Consider the following 20,245-nt stretch of genomic DNA (forward strand, 5'->3'; position numbering starts at 1 on the left):
ATTATGCTACTTAGATATTGTATGCTATTGCTCGTATTCCGCGAGGAACTTTCGCCTGCCCTGTCGGGCTCTTCTAGCCAAATTCACATTTAGATTATTCCCCATAAATATTTAATTTGGCGCTCCGTTTCTGGCGAATGTCGGAAAATATGTGCACACCGAAAATGTATGTATCTATGTTGGTATGTATGTATGTATGTAGCTTTGTGCGGCATGCAATCCGCAAAATTGCGCGTTTGTAAGTGAAAAAGCTGTGCCATTACTCAAGAGAGTAACTTTGTGATTCAACTGCAACAACTGCTGTCAAAATGTCATAAATTGAAGCGCTGCCGCTTGCTGCTACATTCAACACAAAAAAACGAAGCAAATACTGGTACTCAACTCACAAAATATCCAGCTGAACCCAAACGGAAGCCATTGCATAACACACCCATACAGCGGCAGCGGAGGGGAGCGGCAGCGCCAGCAAGGAAACAATCAGAGTGCTTACACGTACAGGCGGCCAACACAAATACACACACACACACATACACAAAACATACAAACACACACACAGACATTCAGGAGTAGACAATTAAAAAGCCCAGGAGTATGCCGACTGTTTCGAGTGTGTATTTGCTGCGCTCGCAAATCTCTTGGGCTTGGCCTATGATTTTAGTTTTGTTGGCTTTCAAGAGGATGGGTATGGTATGGCGGGCGGCGGAGAGAGACGAAAGTTGTGCCTCCGTCCGCTGCATGGAAGTTATTGTTAGTTTTCATTGTCGCGTTCTGCTGCTGCTGCATACCCATAGCCATAGCCAGAACCACATCCAGACGCAGACGCAATATATCGAAACATTTGCCGAACGTTCGCTTCTCAAGTGGATCGTTCGCATTTGCACCGCAGCAACTTTACTCAATTACGTGCCTTGCTGCCTGCTTCCTGGTATCCCCGCCCCATCGATTCACGTCAACTACTTTGGCAGACTTTCTGAACGAGTTGAGCTCACCTCTCAGCTATGAAATCAACGACTTTAGTGCAAACTTTCAACAATTTGCGTTTTGGCCACGGCCTGGCACCGACTCGGGTTCCACGGCCAGGAGCTGGCGCAGAGGCAGGGGCAGGGGCACCAGGCATGGACATGGACATGGGCATGGCACAGCAGCAAATCGAAAGCGAAAACTTTTTGTGACTAAAGGCTCGCCCAGGTGAGCTGAGGTTGCAGTCAGCAGGCAAAGTTTACCCAAATACCCAATGGGCTGCTTGATAAAAGTGAGTCCCAGGGGCGAACCAAAGCGGCGTCGACGGCGCAGCGTTTACATCTACATTAGCGATGACGTCGACTTCAGCTCAGCATCGGCTATAAATACAGTTCGGCATTGGCTCCAGTTTTGATGAACTGTTGTAATAATATACGGTCCGAAACGTCGCAACGCGTCGTCTAGAGTCTAGAGTTATTGGAAGTCAACGCCAGCCCCAGAACCAGTCCACCACACAGGTGGTCCCCCAGCCCGCCTCTGGGGGAAACTCAAAGCCAAACGAACTACCAGCATGCGATATATTGTGCAAACAGTTGGGCAAAGTTTTAAAGTTTCCGACAGCCGACATCGATGGCAGCAGTACGACGACGAAGGTGGTAACTAAATTATTTTGATTTCAGGCTTTCAGGCCCAATGGGTGGCTTCGGAACGGGAATGGGAACGGTAACGGGCCTCCTCTGATGACTTTGTATAAATTCTGTGCTGAAAAGTTGTCTCAACGTAAAGGGTGGGAATGGCATGCCTCAAGAGAGGGATAGCAGAGAGAATCAAAAGGGAAGAGACGGAAGGGCGTGAATGTTAATTAGTGGCAAAGTTCAATATTTCAGATTATAATGAAAGAGGACGGCTTCTTGCTGCTGAAGATTGTGGTGGTGAATCAACTTTAACTGTTCAGGGAAATATAAATAAATCAATAGTCGATCGGATGTGCTATTTAATGAACGAAGTTTCCGAGCAAAACTTGCTCAAACCGAGGCAATGGTTGATGTTGCATTCATAAACAAACAGCAAGCAGTTCGCTCTCTTTATGATATTCCCAACTTATATTGTGTGTGTTATTCTGTGCCGCCTTGTACGTATTTCATTTGCCCCTAGACAAATAATAACATTTCTATTAGTTCGAAAAGTTTCATTTCAACTTTGTTCCCCTTTTTCGCTTCACAATGCTTTGGGGGCTGAGCGGGTGTTGCGAATGGACTTCCAGCCAATTTCACTCCGATTCCATTGTTGACAGAGCCAAAGTCAGGCAAAATGGCAAGTGGCAGAAGGCAAAAGAGTAACAAGTAAATTGGCCACTTTTGACACTTGCTAAATTGGATTTTGGCCCGCACGGCAAGCTGCAGGCTGTCAAGCCACATTCCACATTTCGTTTGCAATAATTAATTGGCTCTACGATGATCCTAATCATGCCACAGGCACACACACACACACAAACTACACTCCCCTTATACTCATACACTGCAATAAAAACTTTGATAATCGCTTTCAGAGCCAACTATCAAACAAGTAACAAAGGTTGTCCAAGGCGGTCGCATTAATTTACACCATAATACAACGGAGCTGGGATTTGGCTTGGACTTGGGGGGCTTGGGCTTATCAAACGCTATCGATCTTCCCAATTGAGTTATTACTGACAACCCAATACGGTGTATCATCATCATCATCATCATCATGGGCATCATCATCGTGCCCATCGTGAATGGAAATCAAAGGCAAACAAAGGCTTCTTCAATGTGGGCGACCGTTGCGTGCTGGTAGCTCGTGCTGTAAATGTGGCAAGCAGTACGACCACAATATACATACACTAAGTATTCAATAAAAAAAGAAAACAACAACAAACTACCCTCACTGCGAGTATATATCAAGATAAAATGTACAGCTGATTAGAACACACTCGACTCAACTCGATTCGATTCGACTCGGTTTGCTGTCCCTCCCTCCTGGCAGTGTGGATCGTAATTCATAGCTCCTGCCTCGGCGAATGCAATAAAATTCTCAAATGCTCGATTTTGATTTGTATCTAGCATTCACAATGAGCTCGAATGTCATGCAACACCTCAGTAAGGGGTTAGGGGTTAGCCTCCCATGCCGTGCCAGGCCAGGCCCACTCCTCCTTTGGGATCGTCCTGCTTCTGCTTCTGTTGGTTGTCAGTCATTTGTAAACATTTTATTGTTATTGTTGTCGCTGATGGGATTAATAAATTTTCCATTATCAAGATTTTGTGCTCCTCAGAGCTTCTCCACTTATAGATAGGTCTGTGGACCTTTGGCCATTTGTCTACAGCCATTATTTTCTAGCTGGTTAAATTTATGCACAAAAAAGAACGAACGCATTCGAAGGAGCGTTTTGTAGTCAAGTTAAGTGTTACTTTTTATCAGCGTATAAATTATGCCGAGATCATTTGATTTCTCAGTTTTTAACAGCATCATTCAGCTGCAGTAAGCTCATTGGACTAGTGGACTAATGACATAAGTCACTTAACAGTCTACGCAAGAAAACTGAAACCAGCTTGGCGATAGTTGGCCCAGAGTCTAGACGGCACGGTCCGGGTCCGGTCCGGGTCCGGTCCGGTCCGGTCTGGCTAATGCAATCACGTCAGGCGTAGTGCAATGGCTAAAACGGCACTGGTCCGGGGATCTGCTAGCCATCAAGCCGCTAATAGTTTTTAAGTATAATGCAATAAAGATAGTCAAATCATGCTTCATCAACATCAACGTCAACAATATAATCAACCCACTGCACTGGGACGGCGGCGACTTTCTGGCGGAATTTCTGATGTCGTGGAGTACGGCGACGGGGCGGTGTGTTCGGTCTGTTCGTCAGTCCGTCAAGGGCTGCTGCGTAGCCTCTGGTTGACAATTCAATGTCCTGCTCAATTTGTCCGCATGAAATGTAGGTGGCAGACACCCCCTCTCGGCTGTGCACTGTCTGCTCCTGCTTCTGCTTATTTGTCAGCAGTGGGGCGGCGTGCGGCATGCGGCGCAGCAGCTCCTGAGTCGCAGCTGCTGCCCACTGAGCTGATGCAGCTTAGTCGCTCAAGTGCACAGCAGAACAGGGGACGAACGGACGGATAGCCTCCTTTGTCTGCTCGTCCTCTCTGGCTGTTGATGCTACTGATGCTGCTGTTGCCCCATGTAAAAAGCGCAGCCAGCGGCTCTGTTGGCCCTGTCGGCCCTGTCGGCCTGGTCTGGCTCTGGCCCCGTTCCCATCCCCGGCCTGGCTGTCCCTCTGTCCGGTTGTCGGCCGGTGTCATCGTCCATGCTGACAAACAAAAGTGCCGACAACGAGCTCAAGGGAAGTGAGTGACTGTGACTGACCCGGAAAACATTAAAGGCCTGCCTGCCCTGCCTGCCCTGGATGCCCTGGTTGCTTTGTGCGTCGAGGTCTCAGACGGCATCAGAGTCGGAGCTAAACTAAATGCCCTTAGCTGAATCTGCCCCCACAGCACCTCAACTGCCGCATAATAAAGCTGCATAAATATTTATGGTTGAAAATTAATCAAAATCATAAAAAGCAGTGAGCAGCAGCCAAATGAAATGAGCCAAATGCAAAACTAGTTAATTAGTTTTTCCCACGCACACACAGGAATGCAATTGCAGTTACATATGGATGTGGATGTGGATATGGAAATGTGTATGGATATGGCCGGCAGTCATATAACATTATATAAAATTTGCTGCCAGCTGCCATGTAACCATTTAGCCAACTCCGTCTCTGGCACTCGTCCTGTCGCCCTATCCAGACTCGGACTCTTGCTCTGACCATGGCAAGGACTGGACTGGACTGGACTGCTGCGGCTATTTCTGGCTCCGACTCTGGGAGCCGGCCAATGGAATGAATGGTATGTAGTGGCCATTACTGAATTATTAACAAACTCAATTAAAACGAGCACTAATTTTGCCAGCGCTGGGCATGGACACATGGTCAGATGAGGACTTTTAAAATGGCCGTACATGTGAGTGCAATGTAATTGGAAAAGGCCTGGCCGAAATATCTTTACTGGCAATTTATGGTCTGAAATAAATTAATGAAATTAAAATTAAGTCTCAAACAAATGACCGCAAGAATATTTACAACAAAATTAAATTATTAGTTGGCCTGTCGCAAAGACTCTTCAATAATAACTCATGTGGAGACGGAGCAGCTGCTCGGCTGCTCTACTGCTTGTTGGCTTGGTCAGAATTGAATTTAGCCAGGCAAATGTTTGTGTCTTAAATGCATATTTGAATAGTTTAGTGGGCATCTTGGCTGCTGTCTTGGCATGCTTGCCTCGGTCCCTGCCGCCTGACAGCCTGACTTAAGCTGCCTCAACATTTGTTGACTCTGATAATCCTTCAAGTTTGTTGACAATGTGGCTGCGACTTTTGCCCTCAAAAATATTGCGCATACGCCCCGAGGCAGCCCATGCAAGGAGGAAAAAAAAGCCACAAGTCTCCCACTGGCACACACACACACACATAGCTGCACGAAGAGTGCAACAAGGGTCTTGCCTTGCCTCATCTACCGCAAAGAGCAGCACTTAATAATTACTTGAGCATTTTGTGATGTAGTCATACAGCCAGACCGTGAGGTCTGAGGGTATGAGTATCTGCTCCCGGGGGGTATGTGTGAGCGCTGTAAACATGTGTTTGCTTTGGTGTTAAGTAAGCGCCCAAAAACTTGTTTGTCAATTTTACGTAGTCTGAGCGGAGCAGCTGCAACGACACCATAAGATGCAGCAACACAGCACCCACAGTGGCAGTGGCAGTGCCAGTCTCATGTGCGCCTTAATGAAGAAAACTAAATTTCATCTCAGCCTGGCACTTAAATTAAATTTATATCTGGTTTTGATAGCTTTAAGGGCCTCGTACATTCTTGTATAATTAGCATGAAAATTGTTCATCTCTTGGCGGTTTTCACAGCTAGCCTCCTCGAAATGCCTGTAGCGAATGCTTTTAGCATTCTGGCTTATTTATTTTTAGTTAAGTCACATTTTATGCGAGCGTGTGTATGAGCCGCATGTGTGGAGGGTTGGTAGTTGGTGGCAGCTACAAAGAAAAAACAAGAAAAACAACAACAAAAAAAAAAGACAAACCAAGCCGAAACATGGCTGGAAAGGCGGAAACTTCTCGTGTTGCCTGTTGTTTGCTGCTGTTGCTGCTGCTGCTGCTGTCTCTGGCTGTAAGTGTGTGCGTGTGAGTGAGCCATGTGGGCCGCCGCCCTCTTTGCCTCCGTGTGCCTGCCGTACACTCACGTTTTTTCGTTCTATTTAGTTTGGTTTGGTTGCTGTTGAATAATACATTTTCACGGTTTGTAGACCGAAAGTAACCCGCGAGCTACCTTCATATCAAATGTGTCTTACCCACACCACAGGGCGTATGCTTGATGTGTTTCAAAAGTGTGTGTTTATGCCCTGCACAATGGCCTTGCCTTGCCATTCCTTGCCTCTCGTATGATGTACGGGTATGCATGTGCACGCCTTTTGCTTGCCCGCCTGCCGCCTCCGAAAGGCAGTAAAAAAACCCTTTTCATTGTTGTTTACAGATCATTGACGTTGATTGTTTAAATGAAATGTTTGCCGTGCATTATTTGCTTTTACTTTTAGGGCGAATCGGCGATGTTTGGTTATCCTGGCCCGGCTTGTGTGTAGTTTGCGGTAACATAAACCGGCGAGAATAAGCTAAATATAAACACAAACGCTAATGCGAGTGTATTTTGATGTGAAAATGAGTGTAGAGCCGCCCGTCCTCTCTAAAGGTATGCAATGTTTTATTGATAGGGACAAGACATGGGGCAGGAGTGTGCTACAAATCGAGCGTATGGCAAAACTTGGGTACAAAAGTGCGGTAAAACGTCAAACAGTGGGCGGGCCTGCACGCCCCGCACGTGTTCTAATATTAACATTCCGTTCAGCCCCGAAAAATGGGGAGGCAGGGATTTTTTCATAAACCCATACAGCCGTAAAGTCCGTACATCAACCTCCAACCTTCATCCGCCAGCTGGCAGATCTATTTTCCACCCACTTACGCCCGTGCTTGACTCGACTCAGGTTATACTTAACTCACGACTCCGCCCAGGGTACGCCCACGCTATTGCCTTCACTTAACTTCCTTCGTTAGCTTACACCTTTCTGCGTTATTAGGGCTTCAAATTATAATTTTCCTCGAATTCCTTGCTTTGTGCTGCCAGCTATGCAATTATTTTGAACAGCTTTCGCAGGCGAATACAAAAATGTAATTGCTTTTTTGCATTTACACACAAAGACGTGCAATTAGCTGGCCAACCCAAAAAAAAAAAAGAAAACAAAGTAAACTAAATTAAGATAGACAATCGAAATGAGTCCCGTTTCGGCTCTCTCTCTCTCTCTCTCTCTCTCTCTGTTTCTCTTTATTGCCATCGTGTATTACAAAGCAGATCATACTCGTAAATTATTTACACACATTCAAATATGTATAAGTTTTTTTGGGCGGAGGTCAAAAACTTTTTGCACAAACTGTTGACTGTTGCGAGTAAATTTTCGTTTCACTGTCGCTGCAGCTGCTGGACACTGGCAAGCAGGAGGGTAGCAGGGGCAACAAAAACTTTTCACAGTACCCACATTAATTTCCATATATGCTTAATTTCCATCTTCCATCCCTTTCATCTCCACAGTTGCAAATATATTTACTGTATGTTGCTACACGTTCTTTTGTAAAATTTGTTGTTGCTGCTGCTGCTGTTTCTCCCACTGTGTGACGTGTGTTTCTCATTCTTCATTGTTGTACACTGCTCAGGGTATTAGGTTTATCAGCAGGTGTTTGCCATACATAAAAATAAATAAAATAAAAAACAAAAAAAATAATAAAATAATAAAATAAAATAAATATTTTCGAGCTTACGAAATATGGAAATAAAATAAAGAAATACATATATGTATCTGTTCCTTGCGTACCTAAGTATTATAGATACATATCTAGCTGGTATCTTTGGATATATTTTTAGGATAATTCAACCAATCGATTTCATATTCATTCATTTTATTTGGAAAACAATGCCTAATTAGGTCTAAAGAAAATCCAAAAAAATGAAAGAAAGTTCTTTTAGTTTTGTATGTTTTTTTATAGCCCTATAATTCCGCACTCAAGTTCAGCAATTACATTTCCATAAATATATTGCTTCATAATAAAATCAATTCTGGATTATTTTATCATATTGAAGTCAATTTGACAAGCACCTGCTAGGGTATCTATTGGTTCGGCACCTGAGTGTAGGCTTCCACCTTCTTGTTTTTCAGTGTTTTGGTTAGAATCGGTTTGGTTTGGTTCTACCAACGCGCCCGTCAACAACAACAAACAAAATGCAAATACAAACAAAAGAATTCATTATTTTACTGTTGTGCATTTAAATTTGATACAATACACGCCATTTCTACACACGTACAAACACACACACACAGCACACATACTTGCTACCAACACATTCGCACTTTCATTTCGGACCCGGCCTCTTGCAACGGACTTTTCGTGCGTTTTTTGCTGCCTTTGTTTTGCTTTGTTTTTTGAGTTTTGCATAAATTTTCGTCTCTTTCATTCTGTTTGCTTTGACCTGGTTTTTCGCCAGGGCGGGCATTTTCCCACCAGCTTGTGTATTTTTGAGTCCTCCTTTCTCTCGTTCATCGCGCTCCACTCTCCCCGCGCTGCACGCTGGGTGCGAGCATTTTTCGGTTCTCATTAAAATAGGTAAACAAAATCGCATAAAATTTCCTGATAGACAACAGATAAGAGTTAAAACTTTGCGCAAACTCTGGGTGTACTCTGCGTGTTTATGTGGGTGTGCGTCAGCTTTGGTCGGCCACTGTGTGGCTGGCCATGTCAAGTGTAATACTCGATGAGAGTGGAAGCGCTTAAAATAGTTTCACGGGACTCATTCGGAGTTAAATGTTGAAGGGCTGCAATTACAGGTCAACTCCTTCACCCGATAAGGTTAAGTGGCGGCTATTTGGTGATGGCATTAAAAGAACTGTAATATTATCATATGGGAATTATAACGCGAGTTTGGAATGGAATTTATTGTTAAGCATTGCAGGGAATGAAGCGGAATCGGATTCACAAACTTGAACTTTAAACCAACGAAATTTATTGGCCAACTGATAGCAGGAGGCATCACTCCATTTAAGCCAGAAATGTTATGGGGTACCCCATAATTCCGGTCATGATACAGAACAGAACGCCTTTCCGCACTCACATCACTGCACTTCAGAGACCTTTAAAGCTTTCAATGGCCATTCCTAAATCAGCCTTAGAGCCATAAAACTTCTACAATTCTTTCAGTCTCTCTTTTGGCTCAACTGTGCAAGTTTACTAGGTCAACACAAATCAGCATAAGCTACACAACTCCATATCGGACAATAACATTTTTATGTGTTAAAGCTTTATGACAAAAGGCCACTCAGAACCAGGAACCAGCAACCAGGAACATGGAAAAAGCTGAGAGCATGCACAGGGAAATACGTGAAAGTTGCTGCAAAAGTTTACCGATTTGTTTTCGGCTCTTTTCCTTTGGCTAGTAATAAATCTGGACAGCTGTAAGCAAGCAACAAATGGGGAATAAGCAAAACAAACGAGTTCGCTCTCTGCTATAGTTCAACGCAAAAGCCATGGACATTCTGGTCTGTTCTGGACCAAGGAAACCGCTTGGAGGAAGACTTTTTTTTACGAGGTTGCCATGGATCAATCTTTGCAACTGCTCTCCTTGCACTGCCCACCTCAAATCTCCACATGAGTCCAGAGCCCTGAGCCCTGAGCACACTCTGTTCTTCGTGTGATGATGCCACTGTCAAAAATGTTGAGCTTCTGTAAACATGCAAACAGGCAGTGCCCGAATTCGGAGCTTGCTCCGGATATGGGTCTGCGTCTGGGTCTGTCTCCGTTTCGCCTGTAAAACATTCACATTTAATTCCATCTCATCTCATCTGAACTCGGCTCAACTCAACCATTTGGTGCGTGTTCTGGTTGCACTTGTTTTTGCTTGTCGTGTTTTTATTTTTGTTAATTCTGTTGTTGTGGCATCTGTTGCCTGTGCCACTCCCACTCCGTCTGCCATTCTCCCTGTGCCACTGCCACTGCCACTGGCAGTGCCTTTTTGTTGCCCATTTTCTGTTTTTCCTGTTTGCTTAGATGTCTATGTATTTACGTTAACCCCTGCCAAGTAAAATATTTTAAATGTAATTTTCTGATGCGCCTACCAGCTCTGGCACTCGGATATGCATCGTTCCGAATGCTGTACTGTGCCCCACTTCAGTCTGGAGTGTTACTTTTGGCAATGTCAGAGTGCCCTACGATGTGTGCTCTACACACACACTCCAAAAGCCTTGGTGACTGCTGCTGCCTTTTTTTTTTTTGGTTTTGTATCCAATCCCTCTTCAGCCCATTCCAGCTGCTGGCTGTAGCTTCTCTTCAGGAGTGCACTGGTCCTCCTGGCTAGGACATGCATAAATATTATAAAACGTGCAGCGGCCGCAATAGGTAAGTGCAGATCCCAACTGTCTGGCCAAAGTGCTTTCCCCAGGCTCTTATAAATAAGCCCACTTGCTGACTCTCTGTCTGTCTGCCTGTCTCCCTCTATGGCTGTCTGTGTAGCTGAGCGTAGGCCTGGATTTTTGCAAAAATGCTCTGGCTTGATGTAAGGAGCTTTTATGCACGAAAAAACGAATATGATGCCATAAATTTCGGTCAAATGCTGGTCAAAATCTCGAAATATGTTCATACTTCTCTTACGTCTGGTAAAGACTTCTTCATACTCGTATACTTTAGAGATTTTTACCAACACAAAAAGAGCCAAAGCATGAAATACTTTGCAAACATCGAAATCCTATCAGATACATTTGCCGTTACTGAAGTTTCTTTTTACCAGAAATAAATGCAATCGTAAAGATGCACCGTGAGCTCCCAATTTATATATTTCAATGAATCAAAAGAAAATGTCAAACCTTTTTAATTTACTTATTTTCAAATCTTTCCGATTGACTATCAGCATTTTGCATTCAAAGTGAAGCCAACCCGTATACCATCTGGTGATAGAGCCCTATATGAGGATAGACAGTGCCGTGGGAAGTTTGTTTGGATCAAAGCAATTAACTGCCAGTTAAATGCAATTAACTGCAGAAAGCAGAATTAATTTCACGTATGGCACACGAGAACTGCATTTTAATTGACTACAAGGCGATAAAAAATTAAAGATTACCAAATGGGAAACACAGCAAGAGAAAGGGAGCAGGGCGTATTATTAATTGAAGTCGTTTCCCCTGTGTTAAGCTTGGATTTGTCATATGCAGAACAAAATACTTAATTAAATTGCATTTTCATACGCACTTGTCGGAGAAGTTGGCGGACGCGGCACGTTGCAGCTGTGGAGCTGTGGAGCTGATGTATGTAGGTGGTAATACTCTTTGGGACTTTGTTCGAGAACCGTGCAGTAATCGCGATAAGCACAACAAACGAGTATGAAATCTGGAACGAGCACCAGCGCAAGGCGAGGCGATATATATTTATGAAAGTCCACAAACAATGTGTAAAAACGGCAAGTTGAACACGCGCGTTGCACGAGTATGTACTTTCGATGTCAGCAGCGATGGGGGATTTTAAATTTTAATAAAGTCATATACACGCACACCCGGAATGATGATGGCGAAGATGCCAGTCTGCCGATCTGAGTGGCACTCAGACGATGGCAAATATCGTTTAAGGGATAGAGGGTAAGCCTGACTTATCCCGGCTGTACTCAGGCCTCGCCTGACCGCACCAGCAGCTCTGTAGCCGAAATTTGTTGGAGTGCATCAATTTTTAATATCTATTTAACATTTCAGTCGAGAAGCAAACAACAATTACCGACAAAACAACACTTCTCGCGCAATCGTTGCATTTGGTTTCTGGATATTCGTATGCAAAATTAAATTAATATTTAATTTTTCATTTATTGTATTTTTGTGCGTTTTTGTCTGCCAATTCCATGACGCATCGCGGCACGCTAATAAAATTAAACGGCCAGGACCAAACGGCGGCACACACGATCCGACCCGCTCACAATTACGCACACGCACACACACACACACTCTCACACACAATCGCACACGCTGGGCAGTTGTGCTTTTCTGGGGGTCCCACGTTCCGTTGCTTGGTTTGCTTGCCGCGTATCCTTGAGCAGACCGTAGCGCCACGTTCCGACACGAATACGAAACTGAGCAACGGCATTAACAAAAACTGGCACGAGTACCAAAATATCCTATGGGCTCTCGGTCGATGCCAGCTCGTCGTCGTCGCAGGGATATTTCTGCTCGTGGACTCATCGTCATCATCTTCGGCCGCATCGTTTTCACTCAATTACGAATGAAAGTAAAATTGTACGAGCTCGAGCTACGACACACACATACATGTGGCAGGCTGGAGACTTTGAGTTTGTTTTGGTTTAAATTGCATTGACTTGAAAAATGCTTCAGAGAGTGCTTGGGCACTGGAGAAGTGGGCCTATCCCAATCACTTTTCCCTTTTGGCCTTTGCTCCGTTTTCTTATTTTCTGGATGCTGGGGTTGCAGGCGAAACAATGTTGCAATTTGGCCACTCAGAAAGAATCTTAAGCAAAGAAAGAGTTCGCATGTTCTATATCTTAAATATTTCTCTATAATTTTAGACCTTGCGGCCTTTCGTTTATCAACAAACAACATTTTTTTTTGCTGGAACTGAGGTGGCTTATATATGTATAAATTTACTGTGATCATCTGGGATTTTCTTGTTTGAACAGTACATCCGCTTTACAATCGTAATATTTACCACCAATTTACCTTCTGACACAGTGAGCCACATAGTCAAGTTGTAAAGAGAAAATGGCCCACCAACTCAAAAGTCCCGCCGTTCTCTTCAAGGACAGCGCTTGCGCTTTGCCCGCTTTCCAGTCAACCCACAGGGAATTATAAGAGTTTTTTTTTGTGCTGGGACATTTTCGCTTTATTCAGCGCCCAGCGCCCAGCAGTAACCAAACCGGGACTTTTATTTTAAATTATTTCAGAATAAATAGGCTAAGATAAAAATTTAAAAGAGAACATCGTGGTGGTGTGGTGTTCGGGGGGTAGCTGTGCCTGCAAAAACAAAATGATTAGTAATTTGAAATTTATTTTTATATGTGGGATACGCACCGACTATTGTAACTGGTCGAATTATTGTTGTTATTGTGTCCATGATTTATTAAATCTGCAGAGAATATAGCTTATTGGTAAGATCAAAAATACCCCTCAAACCCATTGAAATTCTTACCTGATAATGTGGATTGTTGCGTATACCAATTAAGAGGTCGAATTGCAGCCATCATGGTTGGATTTTCATGATTTTCTAAATCTGCAGAGTATATGTAAGCTGTTTAGATCAAAAATAAGCTCTAAAACCCATTGAAGTCCTTACCCGATCATGTTAATTGGTGCATATACCAACAAAGAAGTCGAATGGCTGTCATGATTACATTTTCATGATCTTCCAAATCTACAACGATTCTGTGGTTAAGCTCGGAAATATATATATGCCAAGCTGGTGCAATCCTTACCCGATCATGTTGATTCGTACGGGTTGTTGGGGTGCGTACCACTGGCTGTGGCTTAACCACAGGCTTGTTCTCCTTGGTGACAACCCGGCCGCCCTTGCTGGCCACGGGCTTTGCCTTAGGTTTGTCAGACATTTTTTTTTTTGCTTGAAATTACTGCTACTTATCGGACTTTAATGAGAATTTGTTGCGAATGCTTTGGAATGGCCTCAGTTTATGTAGACATATTGTGAATTTTATGTGGCTGCTTACTAGATGCCCAGAAAGTGTTGGCACATTCACACTGTGACACGAATGTCTGTTAGACAATAAGTCTAACTCGACGACTGCTAGTCTACGAAAAGGGGGCAAGGGGCACTGACAGTCAGTCAGTCAGTCCGTCATCATTCGTTATGGAAACGCAAATGGATGCGTGTGTGTGTTTGTATGTGTGTGTGTCTGTGTGGTGGCCATACATCATAAATGTCAGCGAGTGAAATTACGCACAAAGCCATATAAATGAGTCTACTTCAAGGCGCACTATATTTATGTACTTTTTCGCGAAAATTGTCGCACTTCCATGAAATATTTCCGTGTCCAACGATGGCTCGACAATGATTCTCCCTCCGTCGAGTTCTAGCTCTCTGGTTCTTTATAAATTAATTTGCATAAATTATGGCATATGAGGGAATCCGACTTTAAGCCAGGCCAAACGTTTGCTATTTATCAAAGCAAATTCCGCTAAATGTCTGGCTCACAGCAGCAATCACTCATTCATTCATTCATTCCATCACTCAGCCGCCTCATTTCCACTTACCACTTGCCCTACCCGCCACACCATTTTCATTCCTACTCGCAATTTGCATTTTTCGCACGGGCATTGTCCGCCTGGCAGTGTCGAGTCACCAACCAACCAACCTCCAACCAACCAGCCAACCCCCTGAGGGGGTAGCAACAATGTTGATTGTCTGCTAAAGAGCATAAAGTCGTAATGGAGTGAAGGCAGATAAACATAAAAATAGCATAGAATTGTGGGCACACAAAAGGGCAGAGACAGAGGCAGTGGCAGTGGTAGATTCAGAGCCAGAGCCAGACCGATGGGGCGGGGGGAATAGAGAAAAGCGAAAGGAAATAGAAAAGCCAAACTCGTAGAATGGAAAATGCACGCGTACGCGCAAATGTTATGGCCAATCACTTTATTTCACTTGTTTTCAATTTCCTTCAGCGTTTTACATTCCCTTCCGTGCCATTCCACTCGAAATTCTCTATCTGTTGATGTCTTACAGGGGGGTAGGGGTTGGGGTGCTGGGGATTTCTGGTATAGCGTCGAAGCAACGGTCATGCTAATCAGTGTGACAGCTGCCTAAATGGTTTCATTTCTCCATCTCAAGAACTGAAAATTGAGACCCGACCCACACCCACACAAACACCCGCACCCTCATCCGCCTGCCTAGTAGTGCCTGGAGTGTAACCACCAAGTCTGCCGCAAAAACCATCGAATAATTGAGTCATCAAATGTTCGGCGCACCCTTTTACTTTTGGCTGCCTTTGTCGCTGCTTTGACAATTAACCAAACTATAAAATGTTTAAGTTTGAACACCTGACAGACGCCGCATGCCTGTAGAAAAAGATCCCTCTGCCCCAAAAAAGGGGACCCCATACAGCAACACAGCAACATTCCAACACAGATACGCATACACACACACACACCAAAATACATTTAAGCCAATTAGCATTTATGTGCGACGCTGGTTGGCAAGGGGCCGCAGGAGCACAAAATGCGTTACATTTTCATCAAACGCACGACACTTTGTTTTAATTTGAGCAACCGCACGCACACATACACACATGGTTACACACACCCCCCCACACACACACACACATACACACTCTGGCACCCACACAGACATACACATACACAGTGACAGGCTTTGGTTTGGTTTGGTCGTCGTCACGGTTTGGAGGCCACATTCTCTCGAGCGCTCACGCATTTACAGATTTCTGTTTGCCGCCGTCGCGCCGCTGCCGGTCCCCGAAGGACCTTGCACGGGATATTACATTGTTTTGGGCAATTCGCTTTTACTGTGATTAATTTAAATGCACCCCCCACTCCATCCTCGGCGCGAGCGTTCCAAAGCTGTGACGATTGTATTTTTTGTGCTTGGCATTACGCCGGCATATCACGTGTTTGCCCTTCATAAATATCCTTCAAGCCCCGAGCCGCGATTTTAAATCGAATTGCTCATAGACAGGCATCCCAGGCGGGTCGCTAAAGACAATTAGCCCCTTGGCAGACAACGCCTAGAGTTGTCGTGCTAATTAGGTACACCCTTGGCCAGGAGGTTGGGTTTTAGGACCGAAACGAACACACAGATTCATTGTGGGTTCGGCAATTGATATGGGAATAATTACCATATTTGATATTTATGTTACCGAATTTAAGGCTCTACCTTTTCCTTTCCATACAACACAAAAAAAGTCGTAACATTATATGAAAAGATTGTCTCCCATCCGTCACTCACATCAGACCACAGATAGTGAAATCTTTCGTTTCTTTGTGCAATTACTGAAATGCATTTGGGGGCCTGGACATATCCACTCCGTTCTCTCACCACAGGTGTAAATCAATTCACTTTTTGGTTAGTGAGCACGCATGAGAGAGATGGAGAGGCATGTAACGTTACCTATCTATTTCAGTGTGCGTGTGTGTTCAAGGGTTTTCGGTTCGGGTGTGCGTGCAGGCACCAACATGATCATGCATCATAATCCAAAACCCAAAGCACACGAGAGTATGGCCCTTTGCCGAGTACAGGCAGAGAACAGGCAGAGCACAGGCATATACACAGATACACAGATATGTACACCCACCCACAGATACACATCAGTTGCTTTGTAATTAATTACTTCACACATTGACGCCGGCCAGCATCGGGTGCGGGTATTCCCAACACCCAGCACCAATACAAATGTAAACTTTACTCTCTGATTCTGTCGTTGTTGGTGTTGCTGTTGGTGTTGCTGTTGGTGTTGCCCTTGTTGTTTCTGCCCCTCATGCTAACTAATATTGTTACCAGCTTTTTGGATAGTTAGCTGCATGTTTGGTTAGCTGCTTCTGTTGCTGTTCCTGCTGCTGCTGCTTCTGCTTCTCCGTTGTTCATATCGTAAATTATGTGCCATTTATGCGGCATTGGCTTGAAATGGAAATTTGTCCCATTTGTTGCTCGACGACGACGAGCAACAGAGCCGAGACACTTGAGTATTCATATGGGACACAGCACATACCCCAAGGCATGTTGTTTGGCATTGATTTATGTGACCGAGTAAATTTGGCTAAATATTAAATGAAACGTTAAACACAACAGGCTCTTGGTGGGGGCTGTATATAGAGGGGTTGGTATCTTAGTGCTTAAAGCAAAAGTCAGCTTAAAGTTTGCTCATAATTAGGGATAACTGGAAAAAAAGATATCCCAAGAGAGATGCCTTTGGCTTCAACTCTGCCTTGAAAGGCATTCGCTTGGCCTCTTCTCTGTTACCCAAATAATGATGCCCTCAATTAAGCCAACAAAAGTTTTGCCAACAACTCGTCAGAGCCGGCTGCAATTATTCTCGCAGGAAAATTAAGTTAGCGCCTTTAGCTTCAGCTGCATTTCCATGCATTCGAGCCGCGTTAGCTGGGGATGGGGCTGGGGCTGGGCGGGTGTCCAAGGATTACATGTACAAGAATTATATGCAATTTTCTTACAGCTGTAAGGTGAGAGTGGTTTGTTTGTATAGTTGTTGCTGTTGTTGCCCCGCTTGCACCTCGCTGTTATTTTAATGAGGCAGTACGGCCGGGGGCGGGCTCAACAGTAGTAGAAGAAGAAACCCTGATTAGGGGGCAAGCAGCAAAAATGCTAGAAAATGCATAAAAGCTGCCAAGTTGCAAGTGGCTTAATTATGAGTTCAAATTAGTTTTGGCTTAAGTTGAGTTCGGGCCACGTCTCTGCCTTATTACATTTGCAACTCTAGTTTCAAAAAAGGGCACACTACGCATACGCCCTGCATGCCCTGCATGCCCGGCATGAGCGAGGCAACAGCCATATTAAGTGCTGCAAATGCACAGGCTCATGCACATGCACATGCACATGTACATGTGGCATGTGGCATGCTGTAAAGCATGTGAGATTTCTAATTAAACTTTCATGCGGTTGTAACTTGCTCCAAAAAGTTGCACATTTGATTATGTTGCTGACCAATAAGTGCAATCATGTAGCAGCAACAGCAACAACAACAACTCTAAACAGCAACAGCAATTAACTAGCGGGCACATTGAGCACTCCGTGCGAAAGAGAAGTGCTGGCTGACCAACAAACAAACTGTTGGCTTAAACTCAAAAGCGGCAACAATTTATGCGGACGGCAACGGCAACGGCAACAGCAACAGCAACAAAACATTTGGCGATTCGCGTGGCCAACAAAAACAAAACCAACACTACCATAAACATCTCACATATGAGGATTTGGCCAGCACTCAGCACTCACCGCCTGTCCCAGCTCCACGTACATTGCGGTTGCCACATTGCAACCAGAACAGCCCCAACAAATAGTGAACTTTTTATGCAGCGGTTTGTTACTTGCAAAAACCATTTCATGTCGGTGGTATGCAAACATTTTTGAACAAATAGTTAACTAATATTCCGAACGATGCAACCAGATATGCTTTATAACTCTGCTGACCTCTTCAACGCATCGAAAAGAATTACAATTTGGCAACAAATTGGCTTACTTAACCTCAGGGTTGTACAATTTTTAAATATTTTTTATAATTAGTATATCGTATAGTCTCATGTAGTTGAACCTACATATTTACTTGCATCTTTGTTATCCTTACCAGAACTTTAAGCTACAGCTTGAATGCCTTTTAAATTTTTAAAACAAAACTCGCAATTAAGAAGACGCACCAGCGACGATTCTTTAAACGGCAAACATGAATCTCTGGCTCTGCAGCCAGCTGTCTTCAAATGTTCCACTAGAAGAATTTTCACACAAAAATTTCCAGGCTAGCACAAGTGGCAAGCAGCAAGCGGCAAGCAGCAAGCAGCAGCAGCAGCAGCAGCATCAGTGCGAGCAGCAAAAAGAAACGAAAAAATATTATGTAATTTTACATTCAAGTGAGCGGAAAATATAAATAAGCAGCAGGTGCTCATTTCCTGTTCCGCAGCAAACATGGTACAGCCAGCCAGCACACAAGCACTCGCACAGCAGCTGCCCGGCCATGTCCTGGCGCCGAGAACCAAGCACACAACATAGCAAGAGACAAGGAGAGATATTCATAGAGAGAAAGAGAGATGGCGACGCATGCACGTGAACTATATCCACACTCACACACACACACACACACAAACACACGATGATGCCACACGACTACGACTGCGACGAGTTCATTTATATGAATGCCTCAAAGTGGGCGGGCGGTCTGGAGGTTGGGCACGCCCATGTTGTAATGAGCCTGGAGCAAAAACTAAACAACTTCAAAGTGGACAAAGGCAATTACTTTGCCAGGTGTCAAATGTGAGAGTATATATACACTCACGGGTAAGTGTGTCTGTGTGTGTGAGTGTGTGTGTGTGCCTGGGATGACGACAGGTATGTCCGAGTCAGAGTACCTGTACTTGGTCAAAGTCTATAATTAACAAATGATTAATTATGCATGACTCTGGCGCGTTCGCTCGTTATCAACACGCCCACATCATGGCGAGACGCGGGAAACACTCACCCAAACAACAATCCCCGCCCAACTATCGGGTCCACTACACCTACTCCTACTCCGTTCCCTGCTCCCCATCCAGTCTCGACGTGTGCTTCCTGCTTCTACTCGCACCTTTGTAGTTTGCCGAAAACTTTTCGAACATTAGCCAGCCTTTGATTCATTAACTTTTGGCCAATGTGACTCTGAACCGAACGAAAGTCGGACCTGTGCTGGAAGGTCCAACTCCAATCTAAAGTACGCCTAATGACCTGGCCAGTTTTACGTTTGTGTCCTGTTTTGCATTTAGCAGTCGGCTTATTTACATAGAACATAAGAGCAGGCAGCAGGCTCATCCACAATTTGCATACAATTGCAGCCCCAGTTGCAGAGCAGGCAGAGGTTGAGATCTATTGAGACACATTGAATGAGAAAGGAAACTCAAGCCAGCATTTGTTAAACCATTATAAGTAGGTTCTCACAATCCAATCAAATTGGAGATAAGCAACACTATATCTGAACTACACGAAACCATCGTCATTGTGGGGTCTAGACTCTTGGGAGCCACACACAAGCAACGTGTTGCCTGGCTCTACTTGATGGTATTCCGTTGAGTTGGTTGAGTCGAGTCTGCCATGGAATGAGTCGAGCATACAACAAGTACATATTAAACTATGGAGGTTAATTTGACTAGAGCCGCTGTTTGTGCCGCTTTTCGCTGTCCTGTTGGTAGATGAATCGCCACAGGGCTCCCCAGGATACAATGCGGAGCACATTGCTTTCATGCCGAGCTACAACAAAAGACAAAGGATACAATATATGTACGTACGATACAACATGCTTGGGAGAAGGGGTGAACAGCACTCGTACTCGTACATGTCTTAAAATTGCACACAAATGGACATGGTAGAGTCTCGTCTCTGGTTTTGTATTCCCATTCTGTCTAATGTGTGTGTCTTGTGCCTCATTGTTTGTTGT

The 20,245-nt window shown here is 44.4% G+C and overlaps 1 long non-coding RNA gene across 1 annotated transcript; it reads right to left on the minus strand.

The window, feature by feature from the left end:
* Positions 1–12,957: 12,957 nt before the first annotated feature.
* Positions 12,958–13,862, minus strand: LOC111076163. Its single transcript, XR_002607996.2, has 5 exons — positions 13,568–13,862; positions 13,429–13,506; positions 13,285–13,365; positions 13,167–13,221; positions 12,958–13,109 (listed from the first exon to the last, which is right to left on the minus strand). It is a non-coding gene; the product is annotated as an uncharacterized LOC111076163 (long non-coding RNA).
* Positions 13,863–20,245: the final 6,383 nt, after the last annotated feature.

This window comes from Drosophila obscura, unplaced genomic scaffold, assembly GCF_018151105.1.
Source record: "Drosophila obscura isolate BZ-5 IFL unplaced genomic scaffold, ASM1815110v1 contig_192, whole genome shotgun sequence".
Taxonomy (NCBI): Eukaryota; Metazoa; Arthropoda; class Insecta; order Diptera; family Drosophilidae; genus Drosophila; species Drosophila obscura.